Raw genomic sequence first — 20,987 nt, forward strand, 5'->3', positions numbered from 1 at the left:
CCTCCAATAGCTAGTGATAGAACTTGCAAAAAGCACCTGTATAAAGAACTTATGCTCTTCCTACTATCACTGTCAGTAAACAAACTGAAAGAACCTTGAATCGCAAGTGATCAAAGCGAAAGAAGAAAAACAATGTATACAGCCTCCAGCCTCTAAGTGGCAGTGTAACTGTTTTTCCTCCTGTTGTTACAACCCTCTTTATAATCCTTCTTCTTATCTTCTTTATATTCCAAGCTTAAGAAAGAAAAAAAAACCTTAAATGGAGATCAAAACCAATCCAATCAAGCATTATTAAAAAAATAAGGAAAATTTTATTTAATCCATAGGTATAAGCAAAAGTGAAAAAAGAAGAAGAAAAATGAATCCATTCAGTTTAAAAAATAGGGAGTATTTGCAAAAAATCCATCCATGAAAAAAAATTAGAAACAGGATAACACACTGTTTAAGGTAGATTAATTTCGCCGCTTACAGTCTTCTATCTTCAATTTTAATTTAATTTAATTTTTTTTTAGGGGGGGTAGTCTCTTTTTCTAATAATAAAATTTCCTCACCAATTCGACACTTTCTCTTTTCGCTTTCTTCCCGTTCAGAGCTGTCCCAACTTCAGCAGCTTCATTAGCTGCATTTCTATCGCCAGAAAAAAAGGCTATTCTTGGATCTTTCAGGGACTTTACAGTGTCACTGAGATCAGTAGGAGGTGCCCTACTCAGTCACCATCTCTGTGGGATGGTTTAGGTCCAAATGGACCGTCCAGTGGCAGAAATATTGACTGCGATTTCGGAGCACCAAGATCGCACATCGTGCCATCGTGAGGTCAGCCCCTTTTCCCCCCCAACAACACAAGACCATTTTGAAACAAAGAAGTTGAAGGAGGGTGTAGTCCATCTTTTTTGTTTGGCTTCACTTTGTCTACACTGGAAGAAAATAAAAATCTTTGGAAAAGGACTGGACTATTTTGGGACCTGATATTAAAGAGTAGAAATAAGAAGAAGGAGTAAATCAATTGTGGTAAAATATAAAAATACTAAAAGCATATTAAAATTGATCATGGAGGTTGGGATGTTCAGGAATTGTTGGAAATGCTAAAAAATGCATGAGCAACATTAAAAGGTAACAAGACGTAGAAAAGAAATCAGAAAAATTGTTGAAATCAGAGACAGGAGGGGAACAGACAAGTAACACAAACGAGCAAGAAGTTAACAAGGTAGAAAAAGAAACGGAAAACAAAATTCAATGGGGCAATACTAGTGAGATTTATAGAGGCACAAAGAGAGTAGAGAGGAAAAAAGGAAAATGGTATCCGGAAAAGAATTTAGCCAAAAATAAAGAGGAGGGGAGATGGAAAAGATAAAGAAAAATAAATAAGGGGAGATGGTAAAGAGAAATTTTGGGGAGAAATATCCAAACAATCTATCGAAATGTGATAGAAAAAATTCAGAAGAAAAAATTTAAGACATACAAAAAAAGAACAGGAGAAAAAAAATAGGAATAGGAGAAGAATGGTAATAATTTAGTAGAATGAAATGAAATACTGTAAACAAGGTAATAATATGTTTTAATTAGGATGTGTGTGAGCTATACTAATACTTACAAATGTGTAAAGTAATTGTGTTAAATGCTGACCATATAAAAAAATTGAATTTGAAGACATATGTTGCAAATAGAAAATAGATGGAAAAGTTAATTTATTTCTAAAGAGAAGAAAGGAAAACAAACATTGGCCCTACCTGAACGTTCTTCTCAGATTGGTGCAGGATGGGCCAGAAGTGGGTTTTTCAATCCTTATTTGCCCTCCCCTGCTGTTTGGCTCCAATTCCGAGGAAGCGCAGCTCCAACTAGAGCAGTGGTTCTCAACCTTTCACAGGGGTCATCTAAGAGTCTTGAGTGTGGCTCTTCCACAACCCGCGTGTCCTGACCCCACACGTGGACAGCGGCGGTAATGGATCCATGGCGCTTGACCGGCAGAGGCAGCGGCTGCAGCACTGCCAGGCACTTCTGCTGGGTGCGCTGGTCTTGCTCTTGGGCATCTGCCTCTGCTACAACCTGCTGTTCCTCTGCTGGGCCCCCCAGCCACCCCCTGCTGCCATCCCTGCTGGCTGCCCATCATCCGCAAGAAACTTCTGCAGAAGTGGCACGCCTGGCTTGTTGCCCTCCACCCACCATCTGCCCGCCCCCTCAGCCCAGCCAGTGGGCAACAGGGCAGCAGGAGCAACCAGGCCAAGGCAGCGGTGGCCAAGAAGCTCCCACACGTGCTGATTGTGGATGTGAAGAAGGGCAGCATCTGCACCGTGCTGGAGTTAATCTGCGGCCAACCGGGCATGCGCAGCCTCGGCACCGAGCCCCACTTCTTCGGCACTACAAGCTGGAGTGGTACAGATGAGGTGACTCAGTGGAGCTCGGGAAGTGGCCGCCGCAGGGAACGGGTGGGGGGAGAGCTACCCAGCAGCCCCTGCTTGCCGCGCCAGGTTGCCTGACCGCAGCATTGTGCTTTCCGTCGGGGCTGGAGCATCGGAAACTTGCAGCGCTGCTCCGCATCTCGGGCTCCCCTGTGACCCTCCAGCTCACTCGGGTGCCTGTCCTGTGTCCCCTGCAGGCTTTTCCAGATGCCCCACCAACCCTCCTTCTCCTCCTCGCCCGGTCTGAGGCAGGGATGGCAGGAAGCGGTGCTCCTGCTTCCCCTTCGTCCCGTTTCCCGGCCGAGACTTCTTTTTGGGAGACCCCCTCCTCCTCCTCTCGCAACTCTCTGGCCAGCTGTGGTGGGGCTGGGAGGGTGGGCACACATGGGGAGACCACCCACAAGCGAGCACCAAAGCGCAGCAAAGCAGAGCGGCTGGCTGCTTGCTTAAGGAGGGTCTTAACAGGGCACAAAAAGATGTGGTTTCTCTCCTGCACTAAGGCTCCAGCCATGACCTTGCTGTGTCCTCCATGTCTTTGGTCAAGGGCAGAGGGCAGAGGGCACAAGCTCAAACCTGAAGTGGCAGGAAGCGAAGGCTGCCTAATGGGTGAATGTGGTGCAAAGGGAGGTACAGGGCTGTTTCGCTCCTGCACTAAGGCTCTGGCAACCCTCCTCCTTCTCCCTCTCCTTCTCCTCTCGTGTGAGGTGGAGGGATGACACAGCAAGGCCAGGGGATTGTGAGAGGGGGAGGAGGTTCACCTAAAGGGAGGCCTCCACTATGGCTGGCGATTGTTCCTCAGCAGAGAGAGAGTAGGGGAGACAGGGAGAAAGAGAAAGAGAGAGGGAGGAAGAGATAGGAGGGAGGGAGGGAGGGAGAAAGAGATGGGGAGAGGGAGAGAAATGAGAGAGGGGGAGGACGGGAGAGAGGGAAAAAGAAATGGAGGTAGGGAGAAAGAAATGAGAGGTAGGGAAAGAGAGATGGGAAAAGGAGAGAGAAAAAGAGATGGGAGAGGGAGAATGAGAGAGATGGAGGAGAGGGGGAGACAGATAAAGAGATTAGGGAGGGAGATAGAGAGGGAGAAAGAGAGAATGGGAGAGGGAGAAATGTGTGAATGTATGTGTGTATTTCCCGTAGAAAAGAAAACAGCCACAAAACCTGGGAAGGGGGGAGTCAAGTGACTCGGTGGGAGTGAGTAACATTGATTTGGCCATGCCCACTCAGGTTTTGTGGCTCCTGGTGTTTTGTTTTCTCTGGGAAATGGGCCCAAGTGGCTCTTTGAGTGTTTAAAATTGCAGACCCCTGGCCTAAGACCCTCGGAAAACACATATTTTCGATGGTCTTAGGAACTGAGACACTGATTCCTATGGTTGGGGGTCACCACAACATGAGGAACTGTATTAAAGGCATTGGAAAGGTTGAGAACCACTGAACTAGACAGACAAAAGAAGAGAGGATATTTTAAGCACAATAAGAGGGGACTCATTAACATATAAAGGTAAAGAAATTCTTATCTTAAAGCAGATCCCCCGGAGAGTTAGAGAGAAGAGAAGGAAATATAACTTCCTCTCTTCACAATTAAATAGACATAGAATCCCGTTTCGATGGCTCCTTCCGGAAGGAATGCTAGTAACATGGAGGGAAAAGAAGTACCGGATAGAGATCTTGGAGAAAGCTCAAGAATTCCAGGAACTTTTATTTGCAGACGAAGAGAGGTTTAATAAAGAAGGAACCTTAAGTAGAAGACAGGAAGATATTATAACTGAATCCCAACTGGAGGAGCGAGAGACGAGAGAGGTCAGAGAGCGAGAGAGATATGGCAGAGAAGAATCAAGAGCAAGGTCACCAATTGAGACAAGATCTAAAGGTGCCCTCAAAGCAAACAACATGTAAAGGAGTTGAGGAATGGGAAACGAATATACTATCAGCAAATATAAATGGTCTTAACATAACATCAAAAAGAAAACGTGTACTGTTGGATTTATTGAAACAAAAGTTAGATGTAATCTGTCTTCAGGAAACCCACATTAAAGAGAAATATAATAACCTGTTGAAATGCCCAAAATTAGGTAAAGCATTTTGTTCGTCAGCACAAACTAGAAAAAGGGGAATTGTGATGTATATAAAAGAATGGTTGAACCCCAAATTAATATATGCAGATAAAGAGGGTAGAATATTAATGGTGGAGATAACGAATGGTGGGGAAAATTTTTTACTAATTGGAATTTATGCCCCAAACCAAAAACAAGAAAGATTCTATGTAAATTTACACAAGAGGATAAATGAAATAAAGTGGCAAAATATATGTATTCTAGGGGACTTCAACGCAGTAGTAGACGGTAAAATGGATTACAAGGGTATACACAAGAAAAGTACTAGAAGGAAACTACCGACTGCCTATGCAAATATGGTGAAGGAATTAGACCTCTATGATGTCTGGCGAACAATGAATGACAAGATACAACAGTATACATTCTACTCTCAACCACATAATTCTTGGTCCGTATTGATATGGTCTGGTCAAACCCAGCACTACTTATGGATACTGTAAATATTGAAATAACAAACAAGTGGGCCGACTATCATCCAGTCTTATGGCAATGGAAAGGAAAGACAAGGATAAAACCTAGGTGGACACTAAACCAGAACATATTACAAGAGAAACAATTTGTACAATCAATAGAAAAGGAATTGGGATACTTTTTCAAAGAAAACGGTAAAGAGCAGACATCAATACAAAACGTCTGGGATACGATGAAGGCAGTCGTGAGGGGAACATCAATAGCCTATATAGCAAGAAGAAATAAAATGCATAGGGAAAAACTTAATACATTGAACAAAGAATTAAGAGAGATAGAACTGCTGATTCAGAAAGAGCCAGACAATATTAAGTACAGGGAAAAAGGAGAGTTAATTAAACACCAAATAAATCTGATTTCTCAAGAGGAAGTAGCACAAAACATTAAGAGAATGAAGCAGAACTATTTTGAACATGCAAATAAAACTGGGAGATGGCTGGCTCACAAAATAAGAAAAGATGATGCAAAAAGAACTATTAAACAACTGAGCGACGAGGAGGGGAACTTGAAACAGGAAATAGGGGAAAAGAAAAAGATTGTACAGAACTACTATAAGAAACTATATGAACCGGACGAAATTAGTGAACAAGACATCAGAAAATACCAGTAGAACAGAAACTTCCAGTCTTCCCGGAGGAGATGAGAGAGATGCTTGATAAGGAAATTACACAAGAGGAATTGAAAAAGGCCATTCAAAAACAAAAAAACAATAAAACACCTGGTCCAGATGGGCTTCCGTCGGAAATCTATAAAAAACTCCAAAATACCGTAGAAGACAAATTATTAGAATTATTTAATGAGGCACTACAAAACGGTAAGGTTCCAAAATCATGGGGGGGAAGCTTTCATTACCCTAATACCAAAGGAAGAGGTGGATAGTAATAAAATTCAAAACTATAGACCTATATCCTTGTTAAACGCGGATTACAAAATTTTTATATCAATTTTGGCGGAAAGATTAAAAATAATATTAAATCAAAACATCAATTCGGACCAAAACAGCTTTCTCCCTAAAAGACACATTCGGAACAACACAAGAATAATAATTAACACCTTGGAATTCTACGAAACAAGATCTGAGAAACAATTAGCAATAATTTTTGTCGACGCGCAGAAAGCATTCGATAACTTAGATTGGAATTTTTTAATCACACAACTAAAAATAATGAAATTCGGCGACAAATTTATTAAGATTATAGAAACTATATATTCACAGCAATCAGCAAACATTATAATTAATGGAGAATTAACAGAGAGGGTACGAATTGGAAAGGGTGTTAGACAAAGGTGTCCGCTCTCCCCATTACTATTTATTATGTCGTTAGAGGTTCTCCTAAATCAGATAAGATTAAATCAGGAAATTAGGGGTTTGACCATAAAAAAAAAACAATATAAAACACAGGCCTTCGCTGATGACATGGTCTTTATTGTGGAAGACCCTCTAATCTCAGGACCAAAATTAATGAAGGACATTGAGGACTTTGGGCGTGTGGCCGGATTAAAAATAAATAAGGAAAAAATAAAAATGATTATAAAGAACTTTCCCAAAAAACAGATAGAAGAATTAGAGAAAGCAATGAAATTAAAGGTAACTAAAAAGGTCAAATACTTAGATATTTGGCTATCTGCGAAATGCTCTTCTATAAAAGAAGATAACTATGATAAACTATTACGAAACATCCAAAAAGATTTAAAAAATTGGTCGAAGCTACAAATATCATTGATGGGAAGAATCGCAGTAATCAAGATGAATGTCTTGCCAAAAATTCTCTATTTATTTCAAATGGCACTGGTCAAATTAGGAGAAAAATTTTATAACGATTTGGATAAAATGGAAATTTTGTGTGGAATGGCAAAAAGCCTAGAATAAAATATAAGCATCTTCAAGATAAAAGAGCGCAAGGTGGAATGGGCCTACCGGAATGGAAAGCATACCATCAAGCAGCAACAACAATGTGGATAAAAGAGTGGGTAATGTTAACCAACAAAAGAATCCTAACGATAGAGGGCCACGACTTGCAATGGGGGTGGCACAATTACTTATGATGTGAGGGAAATAAAGTCCACAATTATTTTAGAAGACACCATTTAAGAGAGGTACTGATTAAGGATTGGCTGGAAATTAGAAGGAAATTTTATATCCAACTACCCAAATGGATATCCCCGACAGAAGCCCTGATATACCCAAATTTGATAAATTTTGACAAAAATGTTATTTACAAACAGCTGTTAGATGACCAAAATAGACTAAATTCCAGGGGAAATTTGGCTGAAATGGGAATAAAAATTGATTGGTGGCCATACTTTCAATTACAAAATAAATACAAATCAGATCTAGCACAATTTGGCTTTCAGGACAAGGACCAGGAATTGGATAAAATCTTAATAGGACCAGACGAGAAATTAATCTTGAAAATATATAACTGCTTGCTGATCCAAAAAATGGAAGCAGAAAGAGTGAAAGAAGTCATGGTAACTTGGGCCCAGAATATCGGCCACAAAATTGAACTGGATGACTGGGAAAGGGCATGGGAGTGGAACCTGAAATTAACGAAATCGACGGCCTATAAAGAAAATATATACAAAATGTTCTACTGCTGGCATCTCCCTCCGACAAGACTGGCAAAAATTTCCTCAAAATTATCGGCCAAATGCTGGAAATGCAAAACAACGCTGGGCACGTACTACCACATGTGGTGGACGTGTCCGGTGACTAAGACATATTGGAAGCGAACGCTAAGATGGCTGAATGAAATCATGTCAATTAAATTAAGTCTTAAGCCGGAAATGTTTCTATTAGGGATAACAAATCAAAAAATATGTAAAACCAATCAATACCTTCTCGTCCACATCTTGACGGCGGCAAGGATCGCTTACGGAGGATCCTTTGCAGGGCCGGGCTGAGGATTACGTCCAGTTTCTCGCGGACAAAGTTGCTCAGTTCCGGTCGGACTTGGACTCCAACTCTGCAGAACCAGCCGAGGCACTAAGGGATAATCTGGTAGGCCATCGCTGGGTTGAGTTTCAGGCTGTTGCCCCTGAGGATGTGGACAAGGCCATGAGAGCTGTAAGTGCCTCCACATGTGTACTGGACCCGTGCCCCTCCTGGCTGGTTCTTAACAGCAGGGAGGTGACACGGGGCTGGATCCAGGCAGTTGTTATCGCCTCCCTCCAGGAGGGGGTCTTTCCCCCTGCTCTTAAGGCGGCGGTGGTGAGACCCCCCCTGAAGAAACCATCTTTGGATCCAGCCGTACTAAACAACTATCATCCAGTCTCCAACCTCCCCTTTGTGGGGAAGGTTGTTGAGAAGGTGGTGGTCTTTCAGCTCCAACGGTCCTTGGAGGAAGCTAACTATCTTGATCCATTCCAGTCTGGCTTCAGGCCTGGCTACAGCACAGAAACCGCTTTGGTCGCATTGACCGATGATCTCTGGAGAGTCAGGGATGGAGGCCATGCCTCCATCCTGGTACTCCTTGACCTCTCAGCGGCTTTCGATACCATCGACCATGGTATCCTTCTGCGACGACTGCGGGAGGTGGGGGTGGGAGGCACTGTTCTACGGTGGTTCTCCTCTTACCTCTCGGACAGGTCGCAGTCGGTGTTAGTTGGAGGGCAGAGATCGACCCCTAGGCCCCTAACATATGGGGTGCCGCAGGGTTCGGTCCTGTCCCCCCTACTTTTTAATATCTACATGAAACCGCTGGGCGAGATCATTCAGCGGCATGGGATAAAATACCACCAGTATGCCGGTGATACACAGTTGTATCTGTCCGCCCCGTGCCAACTCAATGAAGCGGTGGACATGATGAGCCAGGGCCTTGAGGCTGTTAGAGACTGGATGAGGCTTAACAAGCTTGTGCTCAATCCAGATAAGACCAAGTGGCTGTTGTGCTTCCCTCCCACTAATTTGCCAAGTGTTCCATCTCTCAGGCTGGGGGGTCAAATACTACGCCCCTCAGACAGGGTCCGCAACTTGGGAGTCCTCCTGGACCCACAGCTGACTTTTGAACATCACTTGTCAGCTGTGACCAGGGGGGCATTTACCCAGGTTCGCCTGGTACACCAGTTGCGCCCCTACCTGAACCGGGAGGTTCTCACAACAGTCACTCGTGCCCTTGTGACCTCTAGGCTGGAGTACTGCAATGTGCTCTACATGGGGCTGCTCTTGAAGAGTATCCGGCGACTTCAGCTAGTTCAGAATGCGGCCGCGCGAGCGATCGTGGGTGCACCTAGTTTCACCCACATAACACCTATCCTCCGCGAGCTGCACTGGCTACCTGTCGATCTCCGGGTACGCTTCAAGGTGCTACTTGTCCAAGGTGGCGCAGTGGTTAAAATGCAGCACTGCAGGCTACTGCTAGATCAGCAGGTCAGCGGTTCAAATCTCACCGGCTCAGGGTTGACTCAGCCTTCCATCCTTCCGAGGTGGGTAAAATGAGGACCCAGATTGTTGGGGGCAATATGCTGACTCTCTGTAAACCGCTTAGAGAGGCCTGAAAGGCCTATGAAGCGGTATATAAGTCCACTGCTATTATTGTCACCTACAAAGCCCTTCATGGTAGTGGATCTGGGTACTTGAGAGACCGCCTACTGCCAATTACCTCCTCTCGACCAATCAGATCCCATAGATTAGGCCTCCTCCAAGTTCCATTGGCCGGTCAGTGTCGACTGGCAACCACGCGGAGGAGAGCCTTCTCAGTGGCAGCTCAGACCCTATGGAACGATCTCCCCGTGGAGATTCGTACCCTCACCACCCTTCAGACCTTCCGCATAGCCCTCAAAACCTGGCTGTCCCGGCAGGCCTGGGACTAAAGACTTCAACCCACCCGAATTGTATGAATGTTGTGTTTTTAATGATGTACTGTCTTATGTGTTTAATTTGTATGTCCTCCCTTCCTTTGAACTGTAAGCCGCCCTGAGTCCCCCCAGGGAAAAGGGCGGCATATAAATAAAACTACCTACCTACCTACCTACCTTACGCGCAGTGCTGGAAGAGTGAAAATGCCCCCACTAGCACAATGGTGATGAACAAAATCTTAGAATTAGCAGAAATGAACAGATTGACAATGCGGATTAACGATAAAGAAGACACAGACTTTTACAAAGTCTGGGAGAAATTGTACAAATGGCTTGATGAGACAGTGCGGATTCAGATATAAAAGGAGATAGCTGACTAACTTAAAATGATCTAAGCAACAACTCAAATAAACAATACACAAAGACAGAGGGATAAATGAGAATAGAAATGTATTAGAGGTGAGAATTCACCGTTGAGTAACACCATTAGACCACAACGTTGGAAAAACTTGAAAAGCTGATAGGTAATCCATTATAACTACCTGCATGGAATTAGCAACCTAGTTTCATACTAGTAAGGCGAGATGAGCAATGGGAGATGAAAATATGTAAAGAGCTTTATTTATTTTTGTATCTTGTATTTTGTAAATCTTGCCTTTTTTATATAACTTTCAAATAAGGGGGAAAAAAGAGATCCAGGTCATCCCCTGAAGAGGAGAATATGTAAACACAACAACGGATAGAGTGGATGGAGGGAGGAGTAGAAGCAAAGATAGGAAGGAGAGGAGAAAGGAGAGGAATAGGAGAAAGGGAAAGGCAGAGGAAGAATGGGAGGGAATGTAAGAGTAGGAAAGAGGGAAGGAATGGGAAGAAGAGGGGAAAGGTAAAGGGGAGGAAGGGGAAGGAGAGAAGGGAAAGGAGAGGAGGAAGGAAGGAAGGAGAGAAGAAAGAGAAGAAAGGGGGGTAGGAAGGAGGGAAGGAAGCAAGGAGGGGAGGAAGGAGGGAAGGAAGGAGAGAAGGAGAGAAGAAAGGAGGGAAGGAAGGAGGGAATGTAGGAGAGAAGGAAGGGGGGAAGGAAGGAGGAAAGGAAGGGGGAAAGGAAGGAGAGAAGGAGAAAAGAAAGGAGGGAAGGAAGGAAGGAGGGAAGGAAGGAGGGAAGGAGAGAAGGAGGGAAGGGGAAGGAGGGAGGGAAGGAAGGGGAGTAGGAGAGAAGAAACGAGGGAAGGAAAGAGGGAGGGAGGGAAGAAGAAGTAGGACCGTTGTAAAATAAGATGGATCTATGGGATGTTAAAAAAGCAATCTTCAAGTATATTGTTAACAGTAGGGAAAAATTGTTATAAATACATATTATTAATAACAGTTATGAGATCATATAATTGTGAATGTATATATGAAATTGATAAAATAAAATTAATTTTTTTTTTTAAAAAAAGAAGAGCAGGCCCTGACCCGCAGCATAATCAGCCCCGAGGAACACAGACCTAACCTAATAGTGGGGGGGAGGGATATGGCCTGTCCTGCGCCACGCTGAGAAGAACTTTCAGATAGGACCAACGTTCCTTCTCCAGCTAATGGCACAGAAAGGTCCAGAAGTGGGACATATCAAAGCAGCAGTCCCAGGGTGGGTAACTCACTGGTCCGTGGTTCCCGAAGGAACATGTACTCTCTGAAGCACCCTTCGTCCGAAGGAAGCCTCAGCAGACACAAAGGCATCCAGTGCTTTATGAAGGGAAACAGAGAAGCCCACGTGGTCGCCCTGCAAATATTTCCAATCGGTGCCTGAGTGTTTCATGCCGCCGTGATGGCCGCGCTTCTAGTATAGTGCGCAGTAATCCTCTGGGGCACCAGTTTACCTCGTGTCTCATAGGCCTGAGCAATGCAAGCCCGCAGCCAACACCCAATGGTAGAAGGGGACACCCTATGACTACAGCAGAATGAGACAAACAATATCTCTGTCTTCCTAGTGGATGCCGTCCACTTGATGTAAATACGGAGAGCCCTCCGAACTTCTAACATGTGCCAGGACTTCTCCCTACCATGAGTGGCATTGGGACAAAAATCCGGATAACTATCTCCTGAGCCCTGTGGAAGTAAGAATTAAGGCTCAGTACGACCATGTTGGGGTGGAAGGCATAGAGGTCCTCCCTCACCAACAGGGCACCCAGCTCGGAAATCCTCCTTGCAGATATGATGGCGACCAAAAAGGCCACATTCAGAGTAAGGAACTGCAGAAAGACAATCCTCAGCAGCTCAAAGGGGGGATCCACGAGAACCAAGAGGACCATGGACAAATCCCAAGATGGAAACCTGTGAACCACTGGGGGCCTAAGGTGAGCCGCCACCCTAATGAACCTTTTGACCACCGGTTGGCAGCCCAGGCTCTCCCGGCCATCCAGTACAAGGACTGTGGACAGTGCTGACAGCCCCTTCTCCAGGTCATCCTGGAGGAATTCCACGATTTGTGGCAGACAGATGTTTTGGGTCCACACACGCTGTACGGCAGCATTTACAAAAAGCAGACCAGGTGGCTTTGTAAATACTGGCAGTGGAAGGGCGCCTAGACACGACGATGGTCTGGATCACCCTTGAGGAGAACTTCGCCTCCCTCAAGATCTCCCTTTCTTTCTTTTTTTAATATATTTTTATTTTCAAAACAAACATACAAATCCTCTTTTGCATACTGTAGAAAATGTATCAGTTGGTTACAAAAGGCTTTTGTGCATCTCTTCCACCATCATCAAATATAATTCATATTAACTCTAATATCTTAACTCAGATATTTATTATATTACCATCTCCCCTTTTATTTGACTATGATTATTTAAACGTCCTTCATCATAAAATATACCAAGATTTAATACATAACCACATACTGGCATTTCATTTACTTATTTATAAAATCCTCCATTAACATTAAATCCTCATATCCTATTCTAACTAAACATCCATAATATTTAATACCAAAAAATTTTAATCCTCCTTTCTAAATCCCTGTTTACATCCAATTCCCTTATATTATACCCATACATGTATATAATTTATTATCATTATCCTGTCTTTATTTAACTATATCCTATATCATAACATTCCCCCCCCTAATAATTAAAACAGCTGTGTCTAATTTTGTTTTTTATTGTTATTGTTATTAATAACCTTTATATATAGTCCAAAAGTATTTCTAGCCTTCCCTTCATGGGTAACATTCAATATTCATATCCAATTATTACTTATCATAACACTAGACATTGTACACATTACTATCATTATCAATTTTTATTTAACTATACCTATTGTCACTAAATTTAACTAAGTTTAGCTAGTTTTAAATTATACTCTTCCATCTATCAACCTGTATCTTTCCAATAGCAAAACAATCTAATGTCTTCTGCCATTTGTGGATCCAGTCCTCCAAACATCCTCTTGATCAAATCTGTATGGACTCCTCTTAGCAACTCCTTGCTTGTAATATCTCTCATGTAGTCTTGACGCCCTCTTTCTGTTTCCTTGTTCAGTTTGTCTTTAATTATCAGCACTGTTATCAAATATTTTGCAAATAGTATTTCATAGTCCATAGATTCTTTAATGTTGTCTTCTTCTTCTATGTCCTGTCCTTTGAAATAAATTTTCTCTCCATTTAATTCCTCTTTCAATATTCCATTCTTTCTTTTTTCAGAAATAAACCAATTGCCATGAATATCATCAGGTTTAATCTCTTTATATTCTTCTTCCATTTCAGTTTTTTGAATTTCAATCTCCTTATTTTGTATTTGAAAAACATCCTCAGTTTTTTCATCATATTTTATTGTTAAATGCTCCAAGTATTCCAATTTTCTCTCAATTTTTTCCTCTATATTTAATAATTTTTGCAGTTCTAAAAGTATACCTTGCAAATTCAAAAACTCTGTGGATGCCATATTCATACGCAGTTATTTTTTTCTTAGAAGGTCAGCAAGATTAAAACATACATTCACAAGCTCTCTGTAAGCGAAAACAAACTTCAAAGGTACAGCTGTGGAATCTTATCAGATCTTAAGCCGAACAGCCAGGCAGTAAAACCTTGCAATTTCGAAGTAAAAACAATGAATTTGTAGCTTGCAGAAAGTCACAAAGAAATGTTAGAAGAAAGCTTAATCCATCCATTTGAAAAAGGTTTGCTTAGATTCAATCCATATAAATAGCATTTAAAAAGTAAGATAACCACTGTCCAAAACCATTACAAAGATCAAATTCGCCGCTAAGTTCTTCTATTCTTTGATTTAAGTTGGTTTTTAGGTTTTATAGGCAGTCCGTTTTTCAAAAAACAATAAAAGTTTCACACCAGCTGGAAACACTTTCTCTTTCCACATCGTTTCGTTCTGAGGCCGCCCTGACTTTGTCAGTCTTGGCAAAAGACTGGAATTTTTATTACCATCTCGAAGACCTTTTCTTGCTTCTTTCGGAGATTTTGCGATATTCCCTAGATCAGCAAGAAGTAATCTTCCTATTCACCATCTCTTCGGGATGATTTAGGTTCATTGGGACCCCCCAGTAATACCAATACTTAAAAATGATGCAAATTTGTTAGAATGGCAGAAGGGTATTAATAAATTTGTATGGGTAGGTAAGAAGCTGAGAGTAAAACTTAAAATAATATAGGATGTGCGTGAAAGAGGAGGTTTAAAATTACCCAATTTAAAACTATATTATGATGCAGTAGTTTTATCTATAATTAGTGATTGGATCAACTTAACAGATGATAGAATACTCAATATTGAAGGGTATGATTTTGTATATCGTTGGCATGCTTATTTGCTATATAACAAAAAGGTGGATAAGAATTTTAAAAGTCATATTTTAAGGAATGCCTTACTGCGGGTTTGGAAAAAATATCAATATAAACTAAATGATAAGTTACTTATGTGGGCTATCCCTAGACATGCAATAGAAAATATGAACATATTACAAAAACAGGATATAATTACTTATAGGCAGCTTCTTACCATAGAAAGAGGTGTACCACAACTGAAATCTTTGGAGGTATTAAAAAAGGAAAAGATAATTCAAACATGGTTTCAGTACGGGCAGTTACAGGCTAGATGGAAAATAGATTAAAAAACTGGCTTTATGCAAGTTGAGGATAATTTACTTAAACAAATTAGAGACCAAAGTTCAATGCATATAAAAAGATTATATAATGTAATAATAGAAATTGACTCTGAAACAGAACTAGTTAAAGACTGTATGATTAAATGGGCTCAAAATGTTGAAGAACCAATAATGTTGGATACATAGGAGAAGATATGGGTGAGAAATGTAAAATTTACACAGGCCCAAAACTTGAGAGAAAATTTTTATAAGATGTTTTACAGATGGCATCTAGATCCCAAAAAATGGCTTCTATGTATTTGAATTTACAACCTAAATGCTGGAGATGTGATTGTATGGACGCAAAAAAGGATAAAGTTTACCCCCCAGCTATTTTTGTTAGGTATAATTACTGACTGTACAGCAGTAGAGATTAACTTGATTTTGCACTTGATAGCTGCAGCTAGATTGTTGGTGGCGCAATACTGGAAGAAGGAAGATTTGCCTACTATCCAAGAATGGACATTGAAAGTCACAAACTTAGCAGAGATGGCTAAAATATCTGCATATCTTAAGGACTATTCAAACAATTTGTATTTTGTATTTTGTATTTAAGTTTATTTATATGCTGCCCTTTTCCCTGGGGGGACTCAGGGCGGCTTACAACTTAAAAAGGGGGGGGAACAAACTTTTAACATATAGGACAATACATCATTAAAACACAACATTCATACCATTCGGGCGGGTTGCAATCTTTAGCCCCAGGGCTGACAGGAAAGCCAGTTTTTAAGGGTTGTGCGGAAGGTCTGGAGGGTGGTGAGGGTACGAATCTCCACAGGGAGATCGTTCCATAGGGTCGGAGCTGCCACCGAGAAGGCTCTCCTCCGCGTGGTTGCCAGTCGACATTGACCGGCGGATGGAACTCGGAGGAGGCCTAATCGGTGAGATCTAATTGGTCGAATGGAGGTGATTGGCAGTAGGCGGTCTCTCAAGTACCCAGATCCACTACCATTGAGGGCTTTATGGGTGGCAAGTAGCACCTTGAAGCGTATCCGGAGATCGACAGGTAGCCAGTGCAGCTCGCGGAGGATAGGTGTTACGTGGGTGAAGCGAGGTGCACCCACAATCGCTTGCGCGGCCACATTCTGGACTAGCTGAAGTCGCCGAATACTCCTCAAGGGCAGCCCAATGTAGAGCACATTACAGTACTCCAGCCTAGAGGTCACAAGGGCACGAGTGACTGTTGTGAGAGCCTCCCGGTTCAGGTAGGGGTGCAACTGGTGCACCAGGCGAACCTGGGCAAATGCCCCCCTGGTCACAGCTGACAAATGGTGTTCGAAAGTCAGCTGTGGGTCCAGGAGGACTCCCAAGTTGCGGACCCTGTCTGAGGGTGACCCCCCAGCCTGAGCGATGGAATACTTGCCAAATTGGCGGGAGGGAAACACAACAGCCACTCGGTCTTATCTGGGTTGAGCACGAGTTTGTTAGCCCTCATCCAGTCCCTAACAGCTTCAAGTCCCTGGTTCATCACGTCCACCGCTTCATTGAGTTGGCACGGGGCGGACAGATACAGCTGGGTATCGTCCACATACTGGTATTTTATCCCGTGCCGCCGAATGATCTCGCCCAGCGGTTTCATGTAGATGTTGAAAAGTAGGGGAGACAGGACCGAACCCTGCGGCACCCCATATGTTAGGGGCCTAGGGTTCGATCTCTGCCCTCCAACTAACACCGACTGCGACCTGTCCGAGAGGTAAGAGAACCACTGCAAAACAGTGCCTCCCACCCCCACCTCTCGCAGTCGTTGCAGAAGGATACCATGGTCGATGGTATTGAAAGCTGCTGAGAGGTCAAGGAGAACTAGGATGGAGGCATGGCCTCCATCCCTGGCTCTCCAGAGGTCATCGGTCAATGCGACCAAAGCGGTTTCTGTGCTGTAGCCAGGCCTGAAGCCAGACTGGAATGGTCAAGATAGCTAGCTTCCTCCAAGGCCCGCTGGAGCTGAAAGGCCACCACCTTCTCAACAACCTTCCCCACAAAGGGGAGGTTGGAGACTGGACGGTAATTGTTAAGGACGGCTGGATCCAGAGATGGTTTCTTCAGGAGGGGTCTCACCATCGCCGCTTTAAGTGCGGGCGGAAAGACCCCCTCCCGAAGGAGGCGGTAACAACCACCTGGATCCAGCCCCGTGTCACCTCCCTGCTGTTAACAACCACCCAGGAGGGGCACGGGTCCAGTACACATGTGGAGGCACTCACAGCTCTCATGGCCTTGTCCACATCCCCAGGGGCAACATCCTGAAACTCAACCCAGCGATGGTCTACCAGATTATCCCCTTGTGCCTCGGCTGGACCTGCAGGGTCAGAGTCCAACTCCGACCGAAACCAAGCAACTTTGTCCGCCAAGAACTGGACGTACTGTATATACTCAAGTATAAGCCTAGTTTTTCAGCCCACTTTTTGGGCTGAAAAAAGCCGCCTCGGCTTATACTCGAGTCAGTGAAAAATTTGCCCGAAATGGAGGAGAAAAAGGGGTGGGGCCATGCCGCTGGGTGACACTCGTGAATGGCCCGGTGCCCCTGTGAGTTTCCCCTCCTTCTGTGTCAGTTTGCCGCGCAGCGCGCACCGCACCATCCCCCCTCCTCACGTTCTAATGTAATGCAGGGCTGTCTTACGATTCCCCTTCCTCCCCCTCCTGCCGCTCTGCAACAATGTCCCACCTCCTCCTTGTTATGGCAAGCAGCCACATAGCGATGTCCCACCTCCTCTGGTACAGTGATCCAATGATAGGAATCACTGTGCTGTGTGTCATAGGAGGCGGGACATCGCTCCCGCGGCTGCACGGGACATCATCATCACAGCGGGACATCAGCATCATGAGGTGAGTGAAGTATTTCATTGAATACACCGCTAGTTTACTGTTTTTCTTTGAAATAAATATTCAAAAACATTATTGGTATCTATTTTTATTTTTGAAATTTACCGGTAGCTGCTGCATTTCCCACCCTAGGCTTATACTCGAGTCAATAACTTTTCCAGTTTTTTTGTGGTAAAATTAGGTGCCTCGGCTTATATTCGGGTCGGCCTATACTCGAGTATATACGGTACTCTTTAGCCCTACCCTGCAAGGGGTCCCCCGTATCCCTCCTATTTAGGAGGGAACGGGTTATCCTAAACAGGGCGGCTGGGCGCGACTCGGCGGAGGCAATCAAGGTGGCAATGTAAGATCTTTTTGCCGTCCTAATTGCCCTGATGTAATCCTTGATGCACGATGTTAGAAGTGCTCAGCTCGATTCGGATCTGTTGGACCTCCACAAGTGTTCTAGGCGTCTCTTCCGGCGCTTCCTCTCCCGGAGTTCCTTGGTCAACCAAGGAGGCCTCCTGGATCCACAGCCTCGGAGCGGCCGTAGTAGCACAATCCGGTCAAGAGACCCCGTCGCTGCCGAGTTCCAGGCTGCAACCAGGGTCTCCACCGGACTGTGGGCGAGAGTATCAGGAATAACCCCAAGCTCCGTCTGGAACCTCAAGGGGTCCATAAGTCGCCTGGGGCGGAACCATCTGGTCGGTTCCTCCTCCCTACAGCAGAGGTTTGGCCTCCGAAAGTCAAGCCTCAGTAGGCAATGGTCTGACCACGACAGGGGTATGATCTCATTACCCCTCAGACCAAGATCACAAGTCCACTGCTCCGAGAGGAATACGAGGTCGAGCGTGTGACCCGCTGAGTGGGTTGGGCCCCGAATTACCTGGTCAAGCCCATGGCTGTCATGGAAGCCATGAACTCCTGCGTTCCATCAGAGTGTTCACCGAGCGAAGGCAAATTGAAATCCCCCAGAACCATAAGCCTGGGGAACTCAATTGCCAGCTCGGCTACCGACTCGAGGAGCGAGGGGAGGGCTGCTGCAACGCTGTTGGGAGGCAGGTACGTTAACAGCAAACCCACTTGACCCTTGAGGTCCAACTTCACCAGCAGGGACTCACACCCGACAAGCTCCGGAGCAGGGATCCTACGAGGTGCTAGAGACTCTCGGATAACAATAGCCACACCTCCACCCCTTCCCTGGACTCTCGGCTGATGAAGCACCTGAAAACCTTCTGGGCACATCTCTACGAGGGGGACTCCTCCCTCCGGGCCCAGCCAGGTTTCAGTAATACATGCCAGGTCTGCCCTCTCGTCTAAAATTAAGTCCCGGACGAGGGGAGCCTTGTGAACTACAGACCTGGCATTTAGCGACAGCAGCCTGAGACCAGAGTCCTGATTACTCGTGCCATCTGGCCTTGGAGTGGGACTCATATGGCCGGAAGGAGGGATCTCTGTGACGTAGCGAGCCCTCCTTCCCCGGTAATGGCCTGCCCTAAAGTCCCCACCATATCTGCCCCTCCCTGTTACGACCGTAATGCTCCGGCCCACTCCCATGTCCATAGTCCCCCCAACCACCCCAGTGACCCCCGCATTCCTCGGCAGGTCCTCCGAATCAAGCATACTCATTCACTCACCCAGGCAGTCCCCACGTAGTAGTTAAAAACACAGAATACAACAATAATGGTAATAAAAAGTGGGATCATTCACTCAATTGCATACATATCACAGACATATCCCATACAAAGCAAGAGAAAGAAGGAGAGAAAAGAAAGAAAAAAGATAGGTTGTGCAGCTGTTAGGATGCGAGTTCAGGCAAAGCCAAATGGCTCTCAGTGTTCAAGATGGTTAGAATAATTAGCGTCCAGTTATGGTCCAGAGAAGGTATACAGGGGAGTAACTCGTGTCCCCCTCTTCTACAGATCTGAAAGGGTCCAAAGAGTTTGGAGCAATTGAGGGAGGCAGGGGGCCTTCTTTCACAGGCGCTGTCCCAGATAGAGCCCCAAGGGTAATGGCGGGTGATGATGGTGATAATGTTCAAAGCCAGGTGGGGGTGTGCCAGTGGGTCTAAAAATCCAGAGGCCGCGGCTAGAGGAGGCAAGATGTTGAAATGCCACAGTAGGGAAGCGCTAAATGGCGGGTGGAAAACACAAGGGGAGACCCCACCGCAACGAGGACGAACAGAGAGTAGAACACGTCCAAAGAACCACCTGACCAGGCAGGGACGGAGGAGGAAGGAGGCAATGCTGGAAAGGAAGTGAGGCCGAATAGGGAAGGAAGCCATCCGGAGGGGCCGACGCAGCATCAGGGAAAGCCAACCATCCGGTCTGCCCAGTCCCAACACTGCTTCAGATCGTTCTCTCTCCCTCCGGGGCGATAATAGCCCAGTGCAGCCCCAACAAAGCAGCCCAGTAAGCAAGGTAAAATCGTCAGAGCCGCCGAAAAACGCCACCGCTGCAGCCGACGTGGCACCGCCCCCCCCCACCGCCGAGCAACGCAGGCAGCTCACAGCACACAGACCTCCGAAGTTGTGCAATCCGGGGTCGCCTAGAAGCGGCGCCCCCTGCAAAGGTCTGGGCTCCACGGGTCCCCTGGATTCCGGACATCCCCAGGCCCTTCTTCGAGGTGCGAATTGTTTGTTTTTTCGAGGTTTTTTTTTCGGCGTTTGCTCACCTCATCAGACCGGAGCAAAACGCCTGGGAGCCATTTCCAATCTCGCACATGCACCAAATAGTCTTGACAAATGGCCTACAGAAAGGTTCAATTTTCAGCAACTCACACGGAAAAGCCTCGGCACTCCTGCCAGCCACGGCATTCTCAGGTGGCTATGATAGTTGTCAGTTGGCTATGATAGTTGTAGCAATCAAGTGAGGGGACCCACCTCCTGGCAGCTGGGCTATAGTGGTCTTTCAGGCGCCGCTCACAGCAATCACGATGCTCCCAGCTGGTCTAGAGTCCCAGCGAACAAATAACACCTCAGGCAAAGTCTCCCAGTCAGCTGAGCCGCATTAGTTCTCACAATGCCGGCTACAGCGTCTTCAGCACCTTTAAGCAAAGTTCAAAGAATAATGCCACCTCACACCCGCCCCAAACACCTCGAGCACTCTCCACGCTAAGGCAGGAAACAGCCCAAACTCAGCTCGGCTCCACTCCTGCTGGGAATAGCCGTTCGTGCGAGGGGGGGGGGAAAGACGCCCAGTAAGCCGAAGGTCGTTCGCAACGCCGTTCGTAAACGCCGAGAATGCTGAGGAATGCTGAGGAACGCCGGAATCCATTTCAGAGCCTCTGGATAAGCCCC

Source organism: Thamnophis elegans, chromosome 2 (genome assembly GCF_009769535.1).
Source record: "Thamnophis elegans isolate rThaEle1 chromosome 2, rThaEle1.pri, whole genome shotgun sequence".
NCBI classification, from domain to species: Eukaryota; Metazoa; Chordata; class Lepidosauria; order Squamata; family Colubridae; genus Thamnophis; species Thamnophis elegans.